The sequence below is a fragment of the Parus major genome, chromosome 9, assembly GCF_001522545.3.
Source record: "Parus major isolate Abel chromosome 9, Parus_major1.1, whole genome shotgun sequence".
NCBI lineage: Eukaryota > Metazoa > Chordata > Aves > Passeriformes > Paridae > Parus > Parus major.
In genome coordinates, this window is record NC_031778.1 from 17,772,121 (window position 1) to 17,793,545 (window position 21,425).

At 37.5% G+C, this 21,425-nt stretch overlaps 1 non-coding gene across 7 annotated transcripts in view; it reads right to left on the reverse strand.

Annotated features, from left to right (window-relative positions):
- LOC107208924 overlaps positions 1 to 21,425 on the reverse strand; it is a 268,455-nt gene that overhangs the window by 74,886 nt on the left and 172,144 nt on the right. The window contains exon 1 of one of the 7 annotated variants that reach the window (XR_001523373.2): positions 14,607 to 14,795. The exons of the other annotated variants lie outside the window; for them this stretch is intronic. This is a non-coding gene — a transcript (SRY-box transcription factor 2). Of the gene's footprint in view, positions 1 to 14,606; positions 14,796 to 21,425 lie in introns of those variants that run through there. 7 annotated transcript variants of the gene reach the window in all.

Sequence of the window (21,425 nt, forward strand, 5' to 3'; positions counted from 1 at the left end):
TAAACCTAGAGCTACAGACCAATTTTCCTTAAAACCATAAATGACTGGGCTAGGCCAAGCTTTCTGCTCCCCAGTAGTTTCAACACCTTTTTCTTCCTGTTTAAATTTACTTGGATTTATATTTTATAAACCAGGTGAAAGATGCTTCTAAATCCATCCTTTGTCTATTTGCTTAAAAAGCTCATATAATATTCTTCAATCTTACCATAATTTCCCTTCAAATCTGGATATGACATCAGGCTTGCAAGACACTTTACAACAAATTGATTTCTAATTCTAATGATCTCTGATCAAGTTGTTGAATTATGAGAAAACAATACCCCAGAAGTTTTCTTCACTCACAATAAAGTATGAGTAACCCTTTTAAAAACAACACACTTGTATCAACACTCAATTCAGAGAGAGAGAATGGTGTTTTGTCTTGCTTCAGCCTCAAGAAATGTAAGGTCAGGTTTTGAATACTATGCTTAAACCATGCATTGATGTTATTAAATAAAAACATCTGACATTGATCAATGATCCATTGAGTACTTTCCCTATTTTATTTATATGTCTGTAGCTTCTGCATGACTTCAGCTTTAGTGTAAGGTTCATAACCTGCAGGGCCTTTACCAAAAATTAATGGGGTTTCTTCCCAGCTACGTATCTCATTACATTTATCAATATAAGGAAATTGTCTGAAGTCAAAATCAGCAACTCCCCTCTTAACTGCAAAGATATCCATGGGTAATTTCTTTTTGTTCATCTATTCCCAAACATCCCAAGAAACAATTCTGGGGAAGTTGGCAAGTCAATATATTTGTATCGAAACATTATGTATGCACTTTGTAAAGCTGATCACTAAAATGTACTCCTTGCAATCAAAAGGTAGCATCCAAAACAACATTTGGGTGGCCACAAGAAGGTCCATCAGCTTATGAAGACTTTGCCAGTTAGATCTTCAAGTCTTCATTTTGGAATCAATTATTTTTCTTTGGTGGAACTAAACGCATATGCTCCAGAGGGTTTGCCCAACTTCTGAAGGACATGTGCCTATAATAGGCCTTTCTCATCTCTGTCTTGTTAACAAGTATATAAATAAGAGAAGGCTTCAGTAATTGGCTCAGAGTTACTAATGAATTAATTAACTTCAGTCTATTTTACCTAACCTTTAATAATAAGAATCTTTTTTTGGTCTAGCAATAGGTCTGACAGGCTGAAAAAACAGACATGCAGCAAAGCTCTTGAAAATTAATGAGAAACGAGGAAAGAATCAATGTACATTCTGCTTGCAGAGAACTGACACAAAAAGGACACAATAAACCATGAACAAACACAGTCAGTTTAAAAAATAGGTTAGAAAAAGTGGGCAAATTCAATTATAGAAGTAATTAGAAGATATAGGGCAAGGCTGCCTTTTGGGACTGTGCCAGAAAACATGAATTAATAACAGTGAATAGAAAGCGCCCATGTAGTAATTAAGAGGCAATCACCTATGGCAATGAATACCTGAAAACAGGCTGCAAACTATTAATTCAGTGATCAAAAATATTTTTAGATGATTAATATGGCAAATTTGTTTTAAAAGACTAATTTCTGGAAAGATATCAAGACAATAGCACATTATTTGTTCCTCTGGCATTTATATAGCTAATTAAATTTTATAATTTGCAACAACATTAAGCATTATCTGAAAACAGTAAAAGCAATATTTCCTCCAATAATTCTTTATTATAGTGTCTTCAAAATCTGTGAGTTAAGACTAACTTAACTTTTTTTTAAAGAGAATTCAAGTGTTCAGAGCTGATTACTTCATTTATTTGAATGATTTTTGTTGTTGTTTATTAGAAAGACACCATGCATGAATTTTACATAATAATTTTCAGCTACTTTAAAACAGGTACTGAAACAATCTGATTATAATTCAAAGAACTATAAACAAAATTCTTTGATACTCAAATAAGCCATCACAGATGTTAATTCATGGCCATGAGAGATTTTTCTTCATTAGAGCATGTTCCTCTCCTTCAGATACAAAAATTGAGCAAGTTACAGTCAAAGTGTGCAATATCAGACAGGGAAAAAAAGATCTAAAACTGCTAACAAGAAGTTATTTATTCTTTAGTAAATCAGGTAGGGGTTAATTTACTTTCTCAATAGTAAAACCAGATTCTCCAAATTCAACATTTTTCATTGCCATTTCTGAGGACACTAAAAAAAACACTACACAAAAGCCTCCCAATATGAGCAAGAAACAAAGACTGGTGATAAGTTTCTACACTAATATTGACCATGAAAGGTTGTTACATTCTATTTGCATTGCTGTAGAAAGGAAAAATCAGCCTAAGTGTGACTCATAACTGATACATACCTTGAAACATTGATTTATATCTGGGTTTGTTTTTTTTTCTTTCCTATTATAATTTTAAAAATTAAATTTTTCATTTTTATGCTCCAAATTCAGCAATAGTATCAGAAGTATAAGCAGTATAAAAAATGACATAGTTACCAGGAATAGGCAAAATTGTCTGTACTAAATTAAACAATCAAATTTCATGGTTCAAAAATCTGCCCTGATCTCCAACTTCTCTCACCCTCATTTTCTCCTTAGGAAGGATTGTGGTGTAAGAAAAGGACTGAAGAGAAAAGGACAGTAAAACATTCAAAAACAAAATAAAATGTTGAGAGAATGAATTGAAGCAGCTGAAGGAATACAATCTTAAAAAAGGGAAAAGAAAGGAGGCAAATATTACTCAAAAATAAACTAAATTTATTTCAAAATTCAGTTGCTGCTGCCCTGTGTCAGAATATTTGGAGATTTAGGGAGAAGCTGTTCCCTCAATGTATTCTAGACATTTCCTGTTTCAGTTAGAAAAACTTGGAAAAATTAAATCTCCTGTGAAAAATACACAACTTAAAACTATGGGTGGAAGAACTCAGTGAACTCAGCCAGTTTTCTGTGAATGTTTCAAAATGAAGCACAGTTTGAGATGTTGCTGCCACACCTTTAACTCCAGGCAGCCTCCGTAGTCTCATCATGGGCTGTTTTCTGCTACAGTGCTCAGGCAAAAAACAAATATGAGTGTCTGGAGTATGTCAGTGGTTTATAAAGCTGCTGTAAGAGCAACTCCTAAAGCATGCAATATATGCTGAGATGCAGGGATGTTCTTTATGTATTGGACAGAAGTAACTGGTGTTTGGTAACACCTCTGATTCGGAACATCCCTACCCTGTTTTATGGTGCTGGGGCCACAGCTTTGACTCCTGCACAGTTATGTAAATGTGACAGGAGCAAATCTCTAGGCAGGATTTGAAGCTTTCTGTCCTTTACATCAACCCATTAACAGGAGTTATAATGTGATAGCAGCTGCTTTCCATAGATCTATCCACAGGACCACTGCAGCCACCCAGACCTATCAGAGTGTTAGGTACCCATCTCATCTCCATCACCTTTCTAATTAACGGAGACAGAGAGGGTCCTTTGGAGTTCACATCAGAACAGGATCCTAATTTAGGTAGTCTTCATGGCCCAAATGAAAAGACTTTTATTCTCTTTTGATTGCAGAGACATCCTGAAGCATCTAATGAGACTCAGCTGAACAGAGTGTCTTGTAAATACTCCAGTGTGCTCCATTTCTGAAGCATCAGCAGCTGGGTTGTACCTCAAGCTTTCTGATGGGACTCAGCAAGGCACTTCTTTTAGGATTTCTGCTCATTCCTGTTTGCATGCTGGAAACTCACCATCTCCTGTGTTGTGTTAATGTATCTGTTTTGTTACTGCAAAACAGGCTTTGGAACTGGGCAAGATTTAGAGCTACCTCAACCTTGCCCAGCACTGGTCACATCCTTTCCAGCTTTCTGGTCCTTGTCATTGGGTCATAGAACCATAGAATGTTAAGGTGTTCAGATAGACTTTAAAGCTCATCTAGTCCCACCCACTAGACCAGGTTGCTCAAGACCTTTTCCAATCCATCTTTAAACATGTGCCAGGACTGGGACATCCACAACCTCCCTGAGCAGCCTGTTCCAGTGTCTCACCACTCTTACAATAAAAAATTTCTTCTTAACATCTAAACAAAATTTCCCCTTTTTCAATTTGTTTCTATTATTCCTTGTCCTGTCACTACAGGTCCTGATGAAGAGTCCCTCCCTGGCTTCCCTGTTGCCCCTTTGATGTCTCCTCACAATTTTCTCTTCTCCGGGTTGAACAGCCCCAGCTTTTTCAGCCTGTCTTCATAGGTCGTACCCTTTGAATCCATTCTGTCATGGTGACCATCCTTGCCATCTGTCTTTCAACTTTTCTGGCTTTACTCTGTTCTTTCTCAGCTGAGGAGGCTGGTACTGCACAGAATATTCAAGCTGTAGGTGTACCATGGATTTATATACTGTCGTAATGATGGCTTTTATTTTGTTCTCTATTCTTAAAATTTTGGTTCGACTGTTCTTGACATGACAGTTTTGCAGAACTATCCATTTACTTCAAGATCTTGTTTCTGAGAAGTGATGGTTAGTTCTCAACCCATCACTTTATATGTAAAGATAGAGTTATTTTTCCTGTGTGCATTTGTCTGCACTGAATATCTTTTATTTTTTCCCATTATTGCCAGCATTAAAAATCTTTCTCAATACCCTATAGCTGGTTCTTCTCTTAACTTTTCTGAGTAACTTGGTGCCATCAGTAGATTTTGTTCCCTCACTATTCCCTTTTATATTTCCCGACCACTTATGAATATTTTGAATAGCACAGATCTCCACAGGGTTTTCAGTGATGACCTGCCTCTACTGTGAGCACTGACCATTTATTTCTGTACTCGGCTTTCTAAGCCAACTAGTTATTTATTGATGTGAGCATCTTCCTTTTTGTTCCAGAATATTTTATTTTCTTAAAGGCTTTTGGGAATGAACCTTGTTAAACCTCTTTTGAACGCCCACACAGGTGATCTCAGCTGGATCTCCTGTGTTCTCCTACCAGTAGATACCTTCAGAGAATTTGAATATACAATTAGGCCAGGACTTATCTTCTAAAACTTACACACAAAACTTCACAATATGCCATAATTATTCAGATTACACTATTTCTATTATTTGTTATAATTTCTACTCATTTTCCCAGCACAGATGTCAGGTTTACTGGGATGCCGCTTCCTGGACCTGCCTGAACACTGTTTTAAAATCTGTTGCTGTATTAGTCAGATTTCAGTCCTCTGGCTCAAAATTATTAGGGCTAAAAAGCTGTACACCACAATCACCTGTTTCTGTCCTGAATTTCTTTAGATTTTCCAAGTGAATGTCTCTACTCCTGGTGAGTTTTTACAGCTTATTTTGTTCATTTACTCTATAAACTATTTATGGATGCTTCAATTTGAAACAAATCCTAAAATATGTTCAATAAATTAGGATTCTGGGATGGGATTCTCACCAGCCTCCCCCATGGTAAGCACAGGTGCAAAAAAATCACAGCTTTTATGCTGTGGCTTTATATTTTTTGAATGTTCCTTTCATGCCTTGAGCATCTTAGAGATTTTCTGTCAGTAATCACGCTTCTGATGTGTTTGTGTTTGAAGAAAAAGGATATTATTACTTTTTATTCCTTGTTTAAGTTGATTTTCAGCTGCTTTTGAGGACTGTTTGTTAAATTACTTGTTATCTAGATTGACTCAAGGCTCTGCTTTACCATGCAGCCCTAAAAGCAACACACCACAGGAGGTGCAACTTCATGGTAGGCTTGAACTTTCCCAGCCTGGAGTTAGCAGAAGGCCACCTTTTGTTGTCACATGCTGGCACCAGTGCCCAGTTATATTGTGAGCTGATCAGGCTAAAAACTGGCCCTTGTTAGAAACTTCTCAACCTTCTCTAACCACAAAGTCCCACAACACTTGTGCTGTCACAGGGAGAAGGGAAGAGAGAGATAAATCTCGTGGTGTAACTGGAGTTTTAGCAGCAGAGAATATTTAGATTAACTTGACTTTGAAGCTCTATCTCAGGACCAAACCTGGGCCACAGACCAGAAATGATTGGGTGGGTGGGAGTGGTGAGGTGAGGACACCTAAGACTGCTGCCAAATCCATCTTCTCATCAAACTACATGCTGAGCCTAGTGCAGAATTCTTACACTCGAGGGCTTAAGAGAATCAATCACAATAATCAAAGTTAAGCCTTTTCTAAAGGGGTATTTAGGAAAATTTGCAGGGTGTATTTTCCCTGCCCAGTGAAGCCATGTCTTGATTTTCAGATTTACAAGTTAATTTATTGGAAGAGTATGAGGGGAGTAAAACCAGGGACTGGGGAATGTTCAACACCATTACTAAAATACAGAAAGCTTCAGGGGTACTTCATCCCCATCCTGCATTTCTGTCATCAGCTAAACATTGTTCCCCATTGTGCACACAAGGAGAAGTGCAAAGCTGACCCAGCAGATTGAGATGAAAAGATTAGAAGCAGAAATTAAAGTCTCCTGGAGAGATTGTTCAGCTATTATACACTGATAAATTTTTCATGGATTTTCCTACATTTAAAAAAATCGTATTAATCTGAACTCTCATGCTTTAAAAACATTCTTCTGATTGTCAGTATTTCCCTCTGATTGCCTAGTAGGAACACTGGTAGACAGACCCATTCATAGCTTAAAGAGGAAGATTGACTCAAAAAGAATTTAGAGATTTCAGCATTCAAACTATTTGCCCAGGCTACTTCTGCTTCAGTTTCTGACCTGTCCTTCATTTAGATATGGAAAGAAAGTGTGAGCTCAGGACGTAAATGCCTGGTACCATGTGAACAGAAAATGGCTGTGCTGGATGAGACCAAGTGTCCCTCTGGCCAGGCACTGTCTCTTCAGCAGCCAGAAGAAAGTGCCTAGAGAAGGACAGAAGAAGGAAGTAATAACACTTCCCCCAAAAACTCTTCCAGCTTCCACCAATCTGAATCTCAATGACTACTCCAGCCAGATGAGGTTCATGTATAATTTAACCTCTTTAGATTTCCCTTTGGGGAACTCGTTCAAGCTTCCCTTGAACCCATAGAAACATTAAACTCTGACAGTACCCTGTGGTTGCTTAATTATATTATGTTTAAAGATCTGCTTTTACTTCTTTTCCAGCTGCCACATCTGTCATCTTGCCTTCATTTCTTGTCCTGGCAAAGACTGTGCACAAACCACGTGAGGGAACCTCTTTGTGTATGGTGCTTTAGTCTAGATACCTTCATCATCTCTCCCAACAGTCTCCTTTTCTAGGCATACAAAGAGTCTACTTAGTTTCTTTTTAATGGAAATCTCTCTGTTCCTGTGATCATCCTTGTTGCCCTTTTGTGAAGCTTTTGAAAAGGTAGGGGCAGGCAATATGCAAGATGTGGGTGTGCCATGTATTTATATACTGGCATAAATATTCTGTACTTATCTTCTATCCCCTTCCTATTTATTCCTAATATTCAATGAACACCACTAACCACTAAGCAGATTCTTTCATGACCCTGTCTTTTATCATCCCAAGATCTCATTCCTTGGTGGTAAAACAGCTGAAAGCCCGTAATTTTATCTGCAAAGATTTGATTATTCCCAGATGCATCACTCTAACACTTATCTAAGCTGAATTTCATGGGGCAGTTAAGGAGTACTCATTGAGTTTCATAAGATCCTTCAGCCAGTCCTGCTAAGTGTCCTCAACTTTATTGTCCTGAAAATCTGGCATCATCAACAGATTGCCACCTAACCAGTCATCCTCTTTTCACTTTCCTCATGAATCAACGAAGGAAGTTTCCTCATCTCTAGGCATAACCTCCTCTTTCAAAATGAGATCCCAATATTTCATTCTCCACAGTGCTGCCTCCTTCATATCATCTTGACAGCTCCTCACTAGAGAGACAATAGCCAGTTTTGAATCTCTGTATCTTTTAACAACACCCAAGTATTTTAGGCTGTGATGGATGAAACACACTAGGCAGAAAGGTTCTCACATCACCTCTCTTAGAAGGGTGCCAGTCAGAACTCTCCAGTTTTCTTGGCATTACACACACAGTGCAGTGCTTAGAAACCAATTCTCATCTGAGTTCAACATCTGAGGTCAGTGACAAACACAGCTTTGAAAGAAGGGTACATTCGAATCCACTCTTCTTGTCAGATGAATGACAACAGTAAAGTGATGCATCTCCAACAAAACCCCCTAATAAAGGTTTTAAAGCATGGTGATCATGGGAATTAGCTTGAGAGAACATGCAAAGTACAATCCAACTTAATCTAATTAGGGTTTTAACACACAGAAGTTAACACCTCTCCTAGCATTTATAGTTGATAAATTAAATATTCTTCCAAAGAAAGAAAAATGGAATTTTGAAGTGCTTTGCTAAGTTTGGAACTGAAAAGTTTCACTTCCAGCACAATGTTTCTGAATTTTTTGAAACAACTTATTGAACATTTTTAGAAAAAACAGCAACAAAAAATAAATAATAGAAATCACTGTTTGAAAATGGAGTTTTAATTATGAGAAATAATAGCATCTTTGAGATTGTTTTTCCTTTAAAAAATGAAAACATTAAAGTTGTTGTTTTGCTGAAGTACCTGTGTCTGCCTTTGAGGTAACTGGCAGAATGGATCAGGAATGAATTTTCTCTGTAGTCCTCATCAGCACACTTACTTGTACAGATCCACAGAACCTCACAGAAGCCTGGGGTTCCTTTATCTTTCCTTCAGTCAGTGCCTACATAACACAGACCAACACCACCTTTTAGCTCTCTCCTTGATTCAGAAAATGTCATGAGGAAATTTCTAATGAGTAAGGCATTGCAAACAGCAAAGAGTATTACACTGAGGAAGCTGAAGAACTACACAATTTGGAAAGAGTAAATCTATAGGACTAAACTGAGAAGATAACTACAGAAAGAAACAGGAAGAAATAACAATCAGCTGTGCAACTAACACACAGTAAAGAAAAATTCTAAGAACTACTCTAGGAAGGGGTGAAATGGGAATGAGGACGAGGCCACCTCTACCATCCACATCCCCATGAAAATGCAAATAACTCATCATAGACAAAGAAAAAGTCTGCCAGGGATTCTGGGTGGTCATGCTGTTTACTATTTCTCAAGCCTGTGATCAGTGGATTAGCTGAGGGTCCATGCGATATGTGAGATACCAGATGACGACTTACAAAAAATTGCAAATCTTCCATATCTTGTTGTAATTTATATTATTTGTGGTAGCCATCTCCTCGCAGCTGACTTTTTCAAAAGTAAAATACTACATATCACAGGTATTAGGTATCCCTTCATCTTCAGCCTCATTTGTCACTGCCATCACCATCTTCTGCTGACTCGCAAGCTTTTAGCTTGGTTTTCCTACTGCTTTGAATGCTCATTCAGCGCAGTTTCATGCAACTTTCTGGTCATATCTCATTTTTGTGTCTTGATTACTTCAATTCTGTCTCCGTAGGCTCATCATAATCCTTTAGGCTTGTCATTAAAAATCTGATTCCTTTTTGAATCTTTGGCTAAGGCTCATGTGTTAACAAAAGATGTCTCAGTACACAGCCTGTCATCCCCTGCAATGGCACAGTTTCTGCTTGTGCCTTTGGGATCTGTTCTTTGAGAAACTGCTATCACCATGTCTTTACTAGTAATTTTTTCCCTTCTCCTTTATATGAAATGCCAATTGCTTAGATTTGTATAAAGTCCCATGAAATACACTGATGCAATCTCTTATTTCTTAATGCTTGTCACATCCCACTAACAGCCAATGCTCACTCGTTCCACAGCCTACCATAAGACCCAGGACAGAAGGCTCTCAATGGCATAAAGGAATTAGGTATTTTATTCCTATTGAATTTCATCTAAGTGAAAATTGAATTGAAAATCAATGGGAACTGGGAGCATAAAACCCTGTAATACGTCTAAAAATCTCTTACAGTGAGGTTTTTCAGCTGCTTTTCCCACCTTGAGGAAGAGGGTGAGTAGAAACGCTGAGGAGGACCTGTCATGCAAAGGAAACATTTCCAGAAGCAGGCAAACTAGTAGATCATGGCTCAGGCAATGGGCTTGACCTCATTTCTCTTCCATATTACAAAACCTCTGTAATTTTCTATTAGTGCCCTTAGTCCAACTCATTTCCCAGATCAACAGACCCAGCAGTCTGTTCCTAGATACCTTTAACCACTGAGCAAGGACAAAAGCAATATTCTCAAGAGTACAGCTGAAAAACTAGAGACCAGGAGGTCCTCAGCATGTCAGAGCAGAAACTGGCTCCTGCATGCAGTGCAAAGGCTGCCAGAGTCAATCTGCACCACAGCCACACACTCCTGACCTTTGTGATGATGGTGGGTTTGCTTTTTTTTATTACTATTTGTTTGGTTTTGGTTTTATGTTTTTTCCCCCCAGAATAGAGATTTCACTAGCTCCAAAAAAAGATGTCAAGAACAGATGTTTCCTGTTGCTTTAGATACTATTTAATACTTATATATGAACTATGGCACTTAAATGTTATTCCCATGAATTTATTTACAGCACAAAGCCACCTTCCACCTGAGAGCTGCTAACATGCAGCTTGATTTTCTAGAAGAGCAGTAAAACCAACAGCTGAGCCAAACTTCTCCAGTAGAGTGACAGAACATCAACCATCAGGGCTCAAGGGCTGGAGTGTTGTGGGGGTGAAGCATTAAGTTCTAATCATCATCCTACTGAAATCACAGAACTGCAATACTGACGGTAGTAAGACTGAACCCTGCAGTGGAGAGTTTGTCTGAAATTCATTTAGTGGAGACAGCTGTTATTAGGAGGTTAAGGACAATCTAAAAAGGCCATGAAATCCAGAATGCAGTCATGAGAGTCACCACTGAAAAAAGCTCTTGCAACGCACTGACAGGGGAGATCTTCAATAAACTCTAAATACACTGCCTAGAGGTAATGTTATCACTCAGCCCTTCTCTGCCTCGGTTTTTTCATATGAAAAATGGCACTTTGAAACTTTCATTATAGGGAAATACTTAATAGGCATAGCAGTGTTTGGAAAACTCATCTGGAGGGAGAGAGGAAAACCCTTGCATAGAATTAAAATTATACTCGGTAGAAAAGTGCTGAAAGCTATGGACAGATCTTTATCTCCTTGAAAATCACTTCCCAATTAAACTTTCTGACACTGATTTGCTGTCAAAGCTCACAGCTCAACCATGTTTGTGCAAGTACTTAACCTGAAGGCCATAATATGTAACTGAAGAGTTACAAATTAAGATGGGATAGTCCCTGTTCAATGTCAAATTTTCCTTGTCACAGAAGACAAAAGGAAATAAAACACTGAAAAAATCTAACTAAAGCAGATTTGGGGTATGTACTGTTCAGATCAATTACTGGGAATCTCTTAAACCACAAGTGGCAAAAAATTTAAACTGTTCCTGTGCCATTTTACACCAATACTTCAGACCAAGCCAAAATCAGCCATAGTTTTCTTTCCCCTGCACTTGAATGTCAGTTATTATTTTGTTTGTTCTTCTGGCAAACGAACAAAATTGTCAGATATTGGTATCTGGATAATTATTCTACACAGTTCTTGTCTAAAGCATCATCAGTGCATCTTTGGGGATGGTGTTCCTGAGTAATCAGATTAGATTGTGACCTAGACTTGCTATCACCTTCCTGGTGCAAGAAACAACACTATCACATCATTTCCCACACATGCTATCAAAAGATCTACAAGAGAAGCCACTAATTTGTTGTTATTTGTCGACTTTCTGTGCAAATGACCTATTATGGAATTCAACACTCTGCTGACATCTGTAAAGAAAGCTCTTTCTCTTTCCAGCCAAAGGAAGCTGTTGAGTGACAGCCATCAGTCAGCTGGGAAAGATGAGTGATAAATACAAAAACAAGAAGTACCTGATAGAAGTGGGCAATGTGTTAATCTTGTCATCGCATTTACAGTCCCCGCTCCTGCATTTCTTGCTATTAATACAGCCAGGGAGTATTTAACTGCTGAATGGAATATTCTGCCAACATGTGCCTAAAGCCACCTTCAGGGATTCCCACAGTACCCATGGTGCAGAGGCTGACAGAATGAAGGAAAAATGGCAACAGAAACTTGGAATCTGATTTGTAACATCTCACATGCGCGCACAAAGATTAGGTTGCACGTTTACTTTTTCCAGCTACAAAAGACGACATCCCAAACACACAGTTATTCAAGCATAAACCAGAAACTGCTGACTCGTAGGAAAACAAAAACTCTCACAAACAAAACACTATGGTTATGGTTGAATGCTCGATGTTCCTATTACTTTGTCAACTGCTTGCAGTGCTATCTAATTATACTGCGTTTTGGTTTTGAACAAGGTTTGAATGAGTCCTGTCTTCATATACTCATCAAAGATACCAGATTTCCTGGAAATAATAGTCTATAATTTTTATTTGGCATAACTGGCTCGTCTAAACTTCAACCCAACTTATATTAGATTTTTGCTTGCTCTTAGGATAACAGAAAATATCAACTACAGACTCATTGCTAGCCTTTGAAAGTGCCTGACTTCTGTGTGTTATTTTTGAATTAAAATTTTTGTTTTATTATTAATTTTTATCTTACAAAACCAGATATTTTAGAAGTTTACAGATATGTAATCATTCATTAAATCTTAGTAAGATCAAAAGAGATTATTTTTATGATGACTGTATTATGGAGCTTAATAAATTCCATTTTACTGTAACATAAACAGAATTTGTGTAGCAATTTATTTTGGAAAATGCTAGGTAGATAAAAACAAAGGTCAAAAGTCATAGTGGATAATAGCTGATGGTTTTGATAATGCTAATTATATATTACTAAAGAATAAAGCTAGAAAGGGAAATATGAGCATTAAAAGAAAGATAAACATCCCAGTGCTGAATTTAAAATGAAAAAAAGAAAAAAAAACCCTTTAAATGTCTTTGTAGCTCACTGTCATACACCGAAGACATAATGAAGCCTGAATTAAAAATGTCAGTTTCTGTGAATGTTGATAACTTGGTTCTTTGTTGTACAAGTCAAAATGTGTCTGTTTGATGGGTTAAAATGACAGTCTGCAAATGGGAGAAGCTAGAGCTAAAAAAAGAAGACACCCCCCCACACCCCCCCCCACTTCCCAAAAGACTTATAAAAAGTAGGCCCGTAATGCAGTACTTTAAGGAGAAAACCTGTAGGGTAGAAGAGCCAGTATCTTTAGAAAGTAACCAAGCAGCACTAAAAGGCAATGTCCATGGCCAATCAAAACTATTTCTCTAGCTGCTGGGGCTCTTGCATCTCTGTCTTCACACTAGACTGGAAACCCTTTGTACTAATTGCCAGACTGTACCAGATTTTCTGGTTCAGTTCCATCCCATAATTGACCGACAATGATGGGCAAGGAAGGGGAAAAATTTAGGCTCACCACTGCAAGCAGAGGGTCAGAAATGGTTTCATAGGGAGCACATCACTGCTTGGCACTAAATGCAGGGTTAAGCAAGCATCATCTGTACTTTCTTCTAATTCCTAGGTTAAAAGGGGGATGGGAAAAACATTCACACTGCAGCAAGGCAAAGAGCATTTTAAAAGCTGGCATAGCTTCTGCAAAAATCTTCCACAGAGACAAGAAAATGCCTGGAGGATTTTTGGAAGTTGGTCTCTAACCGCAGTATCAGTGCATTACTTATATTAAAATAAATAAAGCAGTTCAAAAATTCCATTTCTCCATTAAAAAAACCCTCCCACATTGACAGTAAAAGTATTTGCCCATAAAGTTGTTTCTCCAAGAAAATAAAATAATTCACAAATTTATGTGCTGAAAAGATCCAAATATTAATTCGTATATAGAAAATAATTTGCATTTAAACAGGTAGAAATATTTTAACATAAAATGCATATATTTAACATTTAACAGACACTTTTAAGTTCACAAATAAATATTTACTGTGCATCTAATATAGTTCACCACAGCTTATACATCTGTAAATTCTTACTGTTGTAGGGTCTTTTGCTTACTGTTGAATTGCTTTAATAAACCTAGAAAAAACTTATTTGAAGAGGAAAAACCACAAATTCTTTCAGAAATTTGACTAATGACAGAATATTTCTGATCATGAATCTTATTTACCCTCAATTGTTCTCCGCCCACTTTATTTCAAGCAAACAGCATCCCCAATTGCATTTCCACAAAACATTAAGGCAGTTCTGAGACTAAAGTGAAAAAAGAATGAGAAAGGAAAGAAAGAAAGAAAAAAAGAAAAAAACAATTTAGTGCTCATGGCAAAGCAGTTCCAAACCATACAATTTCCTGTGCTACCCATGCCCTGGAAATATCCTACCCACAGGTCAGCCACTTTCCCCTATACTCTTCCCCTGTCTTTGAAGGATACTTATTTGCAGAGTAGCTGCTCTCACACACACCTCATTGTGCAGGTACCACACTCCTCACTTTCAGCAGTTAGTTACAATTCAGTTTCTATAAGAGGAAATTCCATTCAATTCCATCCCCCCTCTAACCCCACCACCTATCACTCCAAGAATGGTTATTTTTCCTGTTAAGCTGAAACCTGCTCCCCTCTCCACGAGCTCCAAATGAGTGATAAGCTGCAAAGTTTCAGAACTAGGCCAATAAAGTTAGCACCTTAAAGCACAGACAGCAGAGGACTTCGGCAAAATCTTACCTTTCAAACCCTGAACAGAGCTGTCTTTTATGAGGCCTATGCAGCTGACAAGTCCTGGGACTTTCTCAAGCACAGCACCCATACAGGTGAAATTCTAATAGGTGGTAAACACCTGAGAACTGGACAAGAAGACTACAAGAAAAAAGAAATCAAATGAGTAAAATGTCTTCCCAGAGCCACAGTCAGCTCTTGTGCATGGGGAGTTACGAATGCACTGGCTATAGACTTTTGTCCAAAGCTGTAGGTTTTTTTTTTTTTTTTTTTTTTTTTTTTTTTAGTGAAGCTAGATTAGTTCATACAAAACTCAACAATACAGCACTGAAACCCATTGTTGATATTCAACATTTTTCACATAGCGGAACAGAATAGACAATACGGTATCTAGGAAACCATGGGCTGGATTACAAACTGATGATATCTCATCCTTCTGGAGGGCCTGTAAACCTTTTTATTACCTACCACAGAAGGGGGGAAGAAAATCCGAAACAAAACACCACAGCATAAACCACCCCGTATTGATAATGTTTGAACTCTTTTCATAAATAAATGAATTTAATCTTTTTCCTAGTTGTGTCCTAAGCTCTCCCCCCCCCAATATGCATACATAATGAAACACTTGCCTTTCACACTGCTTAAATAACTGTTAAATGCACAGCGTTCATGCCAGCCTGTGCCATGAAACTCATTTTAAAAACAACTTCCACATTATATATGTAAAAACAGACCTACACCTGGCCTCAGAGTATTTCTTACACTTTGCAACTTATATATAATATTGCCTCTTATTCTGTAACAACACAAATCATATTTTCCTTCGCACATAAACTTATAACTGCAGTTCCTACTGGGCATGTAAGAATATTTGAAATAATTCAGCTGCGTGCTAATTTTTTACAAAATATTCTTTCATTTTCAAACCTCCCTTTAAATAGTCCCTGTACTTGCACCACTCACATCTCCAGCTTTTACCATGCTCAGTTCAGAGATCCCTCTGCATAAATCCTGTTTTGCCTATTTTTGCAGCACTTATACTGTGCAGCAGTTTATAGGAGATACATTTACCCTTGCACCGATAATTTTTATGTTTCAACCTCACTCCTTTTCCTCAGACTCCAGTTCCCGTATTTTCCTTAAAACCCCAAATAGTCTAGGTAGCCACAGAAGTGATTGTTCCTACCAGTTTCTTTTCATCACTTCTGCAATTGACCAATTGACAACTGATTGATGGTTATCTTTTCACTTCCACAATGAAAGAAATTACCATCACTATAGCTATGTACAGTAAATGCCTCCAGAGTAAATTACATGATTCTAAAATTCTCCTTAGCTCACTTAGTAAAACATCAACACAAAAAAGTTTCTTTTTTGCCTCTCTTCCTGTACTGCAGATTTGGCCTTTCCTGTCAGCTTCAGAAAAGAACTTGACAGCTTCTTTAAAAAGAGGAGTATAAAAGAACTTGAATAAGGGATGGCACAGGGCTGGGCTAAGGCTTCCATTCTCTGCAAGTGGCTATTCTTTGCACTGAAAAAAAAATTAGGCATGTGAGCACAGATAAGCCACATAAGAATACCCCAAAGAATATTCCCAGTGACCTTGAGATTTTGCTGCAATTCCGTATCCATTCTCTGCTGGAACAGCTTCATGAATTCTGAACTTCAGAATAACTTATTTCCAGAATGTGCAATTTATTCCTTGTAGGGAGAAAAAAACACTCCCACAAAATTAGTAGGGGAAAATATTTGCCAGTACAAAATAAAATAAATTTGTCCTTGGATTTTTGCAATAGTTCAGATGTAATGGTAAGAATTTGGCTCCATTCCTATCGCTGGTTTTGTTTTAGTGATGTTGAGATGGAAGAGAGATGCAATTCTATCTAAAACCAAACACCCCTCTTAATTTTGTCAGAATTTTTAGCTCCTGCATGGAAATATAGTGAAAACTTTTGATTGCTGTACAATTAAGGGCAGTTTTCAGTGCATTAAATATACCACTGAGAAAGACTGAGTATTATTTATTGGGTTTTGTTCCTTCTTGGAGAGCACTTTAAAATTGAGACTAAAATAGACTCATTATAGCTCATTATTTAAATAAACATTAAAGGAGAAATGTAACTCTTCCTTGGTGAGGCCAAAAGATTTTGTAATAATATAAAAAGCCTGTTTACTTTGCAATAAAAGACACAACAGCTCATAGAACCTCTCCAGTTCAAGTTACAGCCTTTAAATTCTTCTATTACTTTCTTCAGGCTGATAATCTCTATGAGTTTTCCCACTTCAGGCCACCACTATCACTAGCTTTTAACTGGTTTCCTGTGTTTTGGTTATCACCAAACTTCAGGACTCTGTAGTCTTAAAGCCCTCTTCATTAATTTATTCAGGAAAGGAGTTTTCTTGGAATTTATGTTACACCACCTTGGAAGGATCCTTCCTGAGAGGCGGGACCATGATGAAGGATTCACTCCAGATCTAAATAAGACATACAGAGTAGATTAAATGCTTCTCAAACATTCTTTTCAGTTCTTTTATCCCCTCTGAATTTATCAGCAATATTACTTTTGGCTATCTCTACCCTGTACTGGTTTCCAAAAGAGATGGGCAAACAAGAGTCAGAAGAGATTTGATCTGACGTTCCCATACTCCAACAAAAGACCAAAGCTCAACCAAAAGAAGACTAACCATGGTCTGCAATTACCTATTACTGAAAAGACGTTTGAGAGCAAAGGACCCTTTATTATGAGGGAAAGAAAGGTATAAGAAATTACAGAAGATAATGCTTTGCAGTTGTTTCACAGCTATTAGAGGACTAGTAAGAAAATTCTTGATGTAAAACTCATATTGTTCATTTCTTTCATTATTGTTACTTTTTCAAAGAATTCTATGCCCATGGACCAATATCCAGGGAGAAATAGCTGGTATTAAAGTCAGTAAATTACAGAGTTAGTGTACTGCTGTGCTAGCTAGATGAAAGAAGGACGGCTGCTATTAATGTACATAAATATGATTTGAAAAGGGACAACAAAGAATAAAAAGGAAATACATCAGGTTCATCTTTAGTTAACTTAAAGTTGCATTTTAAACAATTAACTGCAATTATAATACAAATTTGTGCTGGAAAAGAACCGTACCAAAAATCAGCTACAACTGCCTTAAATACATTTTGTCAGATTACTAATTCTTTCAAGTAAACACCTTTGTCCACACATGCATTTGTTCTTAAATATTTCAAGCAGTCTTATTTCCCAGCCCAATTATCTTTTGAGGCTGAAAAAAGCTCTGGCAAGGACAACCCCTTCCCCCAAATATTTACTTGTTGTTTTAATTGAACAATTTAACATAAGAGATTAAATGTTATTATTTTTGGAACAATGTAACATTCTTGCTTCCCAGCAAAAAAACAACTTAATGATGCAAGGACAGAAAGAGACAACTGATTTTTACCCAGGCAAACTTTAAACTAGAGGCCTTCAAAGCTTTGTGTGCTGTTATACACAATAAACTGTTATAAACTCAGTTTTTCTTAACCTGCATGATGGCTTGAAAATTTAAGCAAGAAAAAGCAGAAGAATTAAGTTTTACTTTTCCAAGTCTGATTTCCAATTCTTTCTAACAGAAAGACTCATTTCAAGCTATTTTTGCATCACTACATGTCAAGAGGACAGCTTTCCTTGTGATGCATGACATGGGTTACTCACTTGAAGGTGAAAGGAAATTTGAAGAGTAACCTTCAAATCCTATTATGTCATAACTACTTTCCTGGAGAGGTGAAGGAGAGAGTGGAGACTATGTGTATAAAACCACCTCTTTTTTCATTCTCTTGTCTCTGGGCACAGGCTTTTAAGTATTTGTATAATATAGGATCTCTGCCTTTTTGTTGCCAAGCATTCATAGTAAGTACTCCACAACATAACAAGAGTTTTGAATAGAAGCCAGAAAACCATCTATCACTTCTGTTTTCTTCCAGGTAGCTTCACTGGGTTTTATGGCTGGTCTAAACCATATACATGCTCTATAAAACACCTAATTTATGTACATCATCTGAAAGGTTAAAAAAATAAGAAAAAGCTTTATTGGGCCAAAATTTAGGTTGGGATTCATTCAGACAATTCAAGGATCTGGTAATTTCCAAGACAGCCATGACTTGTGAAGAGAAGAGTTGCGGGAAGAGCAAGTATTTTATCTGCATCTTTGTGGAGTAGATAAGTAAGTTGTAAAACGACTGTTCCTAGAAGGATGTCAGCAGACCCTTTTGTGTCAAAAGGATAACTACCCAACAACAGAGCTTTCTATAAAGAAGCTTTGAGAAGCCAAGGCATCACTCTGTAAATACTAAGAATTTTGTTATGAATGTCATTATAAGGGATTCTATCAATCTAAATAAACCCTTTTTCTAATGCTCATCAATAGGATTTTTGAATGCTTTATAGGCATCAACTCAACCAATATGATAGAGACTAGTGGAAAGGCTCTCAATATAATCTCCTATAAAACCCTATGAAGTTCAGACGCTAGTCATAGCTCTTACTTTAATGTGAACTAATTTTTAATCATAGTAAAGTACTTGAAAATTAACATATCCTTAAACTCTCTTCTCGGTGTCACCATCTCCATCAAACAAAGTGTGCTTATTCTGCTCCTCCTCTGTGCTGGGTTTGAGAGTCTGAACAAAGGCAGCACGTGGAGCAAGGAGTTAGCAGTGACAACAGTCAATAAAGAAGAGATGGAATGTCCTCAGGACTGCAGCTTGTCTGGACATTTAACCAACTGCTGGGTTTGCTACTTTCACGGAAGGCAGCACTGTTGATATTTAACATGATAGTCCATATTGGGTCTCATGACTTAATACAGGTTCTTAAAGACTGACATGGTCTTTGCTACACAGATGATGAAGTCAAGGACCACTTAGACAGTGAGAGGACTCAAGTTCAGTGTCTAATTCCGAGGCATTGCTAGTTAAGATGTTGAGACCTGGGTTAGAGGAGTGGACAAAAGTATTTGCAACCACCAGGCATTCAGCATTCCTTCTGAACATCAATCTGGAATGTGCCACTTCCCCCTCATAGGAGAACAATAGTCTTTGGGACCAGCAGCCCTAAATTCTTTGGTTTTGAGTGACATTATTATAAAAAAAATCCACTAGAAACAACACAATGTTGGGAGACCATGAAGAATCAAGCACTGAATGGCAACAATCTGAACACCAAAGCTGACCTAAACACGTGGTGGTTTTGTTCTTCAGAATAATATTAAAAAAGCCCTGAACAACCAGGAGCAGAACAACATGTTCAGAGTCCCAAGAATGTACTTTCTAATGGGGAACAGGACTTCTCTGATGTACCAGAGGAGGAGGAACATAAATGTACAGAAGCAGAAAACCTGACCATTTTCCTCTAATGTCTGAAAATCCAAAGCAAGCTCATGTGAACTCTGACTCTGAGGACATGCATGTTGAGGAGGAGCACAATTACAGCCACATAACAAACAAGACAGAACAATGTAGGGAACCAGAACAACTGAACATTCTGCCAGTGGAATTAATCCAGGACTCAGAGCAGCAAGGACAAAAGCTGGAGAGTTGGAGGCAACATTCTGCAAAGAGAAGCTGCATGACCATTGTGTACACACAGAGAAGCTCAGCAACATATGTGACCTGAATACCTGAATGTAACCAGCAGCCATTCCCCAAACAGAGCTTTCCAAAAAGAACAAAAACCACAACAAGATCACATGAACTTTGAACTTCTCAAAAAAGAAGGGTTTTGTGGAAGTGCCAAATGCAGAGAAGTATCAGCCAGTGGAATCACAGAATCACCCTCTGTGAGTCCTGGGTGGTTAAAAAACAGAAAGAAGGTCCCATCTGTGAAAAAGCAGATGACTAACAGGAGAGTCATGTACAGCTTTGGAAGAAGAAAAAAAAATAGTAAGTAATTCAGATGAGATATAAATTATTTGAAAAATCACAGAAATACAATGGTGAGAAGATGAAAAAATAAAATAAATTGCAACCAATAATTTCACCATATTACACTCCATGATTGTATTTTCTTCCTTGAGCAATGAGACCCAGTATCAACAAATCCATACTGCAGGCTTTAGGTGGGGGCGTGTTTCTGCTCTGGGTAATTAAAATGGCTTTTCTGAAATTAATTGCATAAAAAAGTGATCTGGTTTTACTGACCAACTGTGAATCCCATTTCTCTCAATTAGAAGTGTGTATGCAATTTAAAACCTAAAATTAGACACTTTAATCCATATTTAAGAACCAAATAAGCTGCATGGGGTCTGTGAAAAGCAAGCTCTTAAACCACTCAATATTATTTATAAACACATCCACAGGGATGAAGAAGAGAAGCTGATACTGCTGAATGTTGAAATGGAGACCTGAGGTTTGATGTGGCACCTCAGGAATCAGGGGTGCTGATTACATTTTGCCATTCACAAATACATAGACAAGATGATCTCCTTTCTCTTTGCTTTAGAGTCAAAAAATGGCAAAAGGACAGCAGAACACAGGGGTCTTCCCTGACTGTGATACTTTATCGAAAGTATGAAGCATTTAAGTTGTCCTGCAGTGACTAAGAATGTGAGGATCTGCACTGTGCTCACAGTCCATGGGACAGTTATACACAACTGCACATTCTGTAAAGCAAAATGATAAAAAATATTTCTATTGCGTATTTTAAAAATTAAGTTTTATACAGTTAATAATATGTAGGGTGAAAATAAATAACATCCCAATTGAATGTTAATCCAGTCTGATAGGTGACAAAAGAGATGCAAAGAAAAGAGGATGTGTGCTTTTATAAAAGATAAAAATATCCA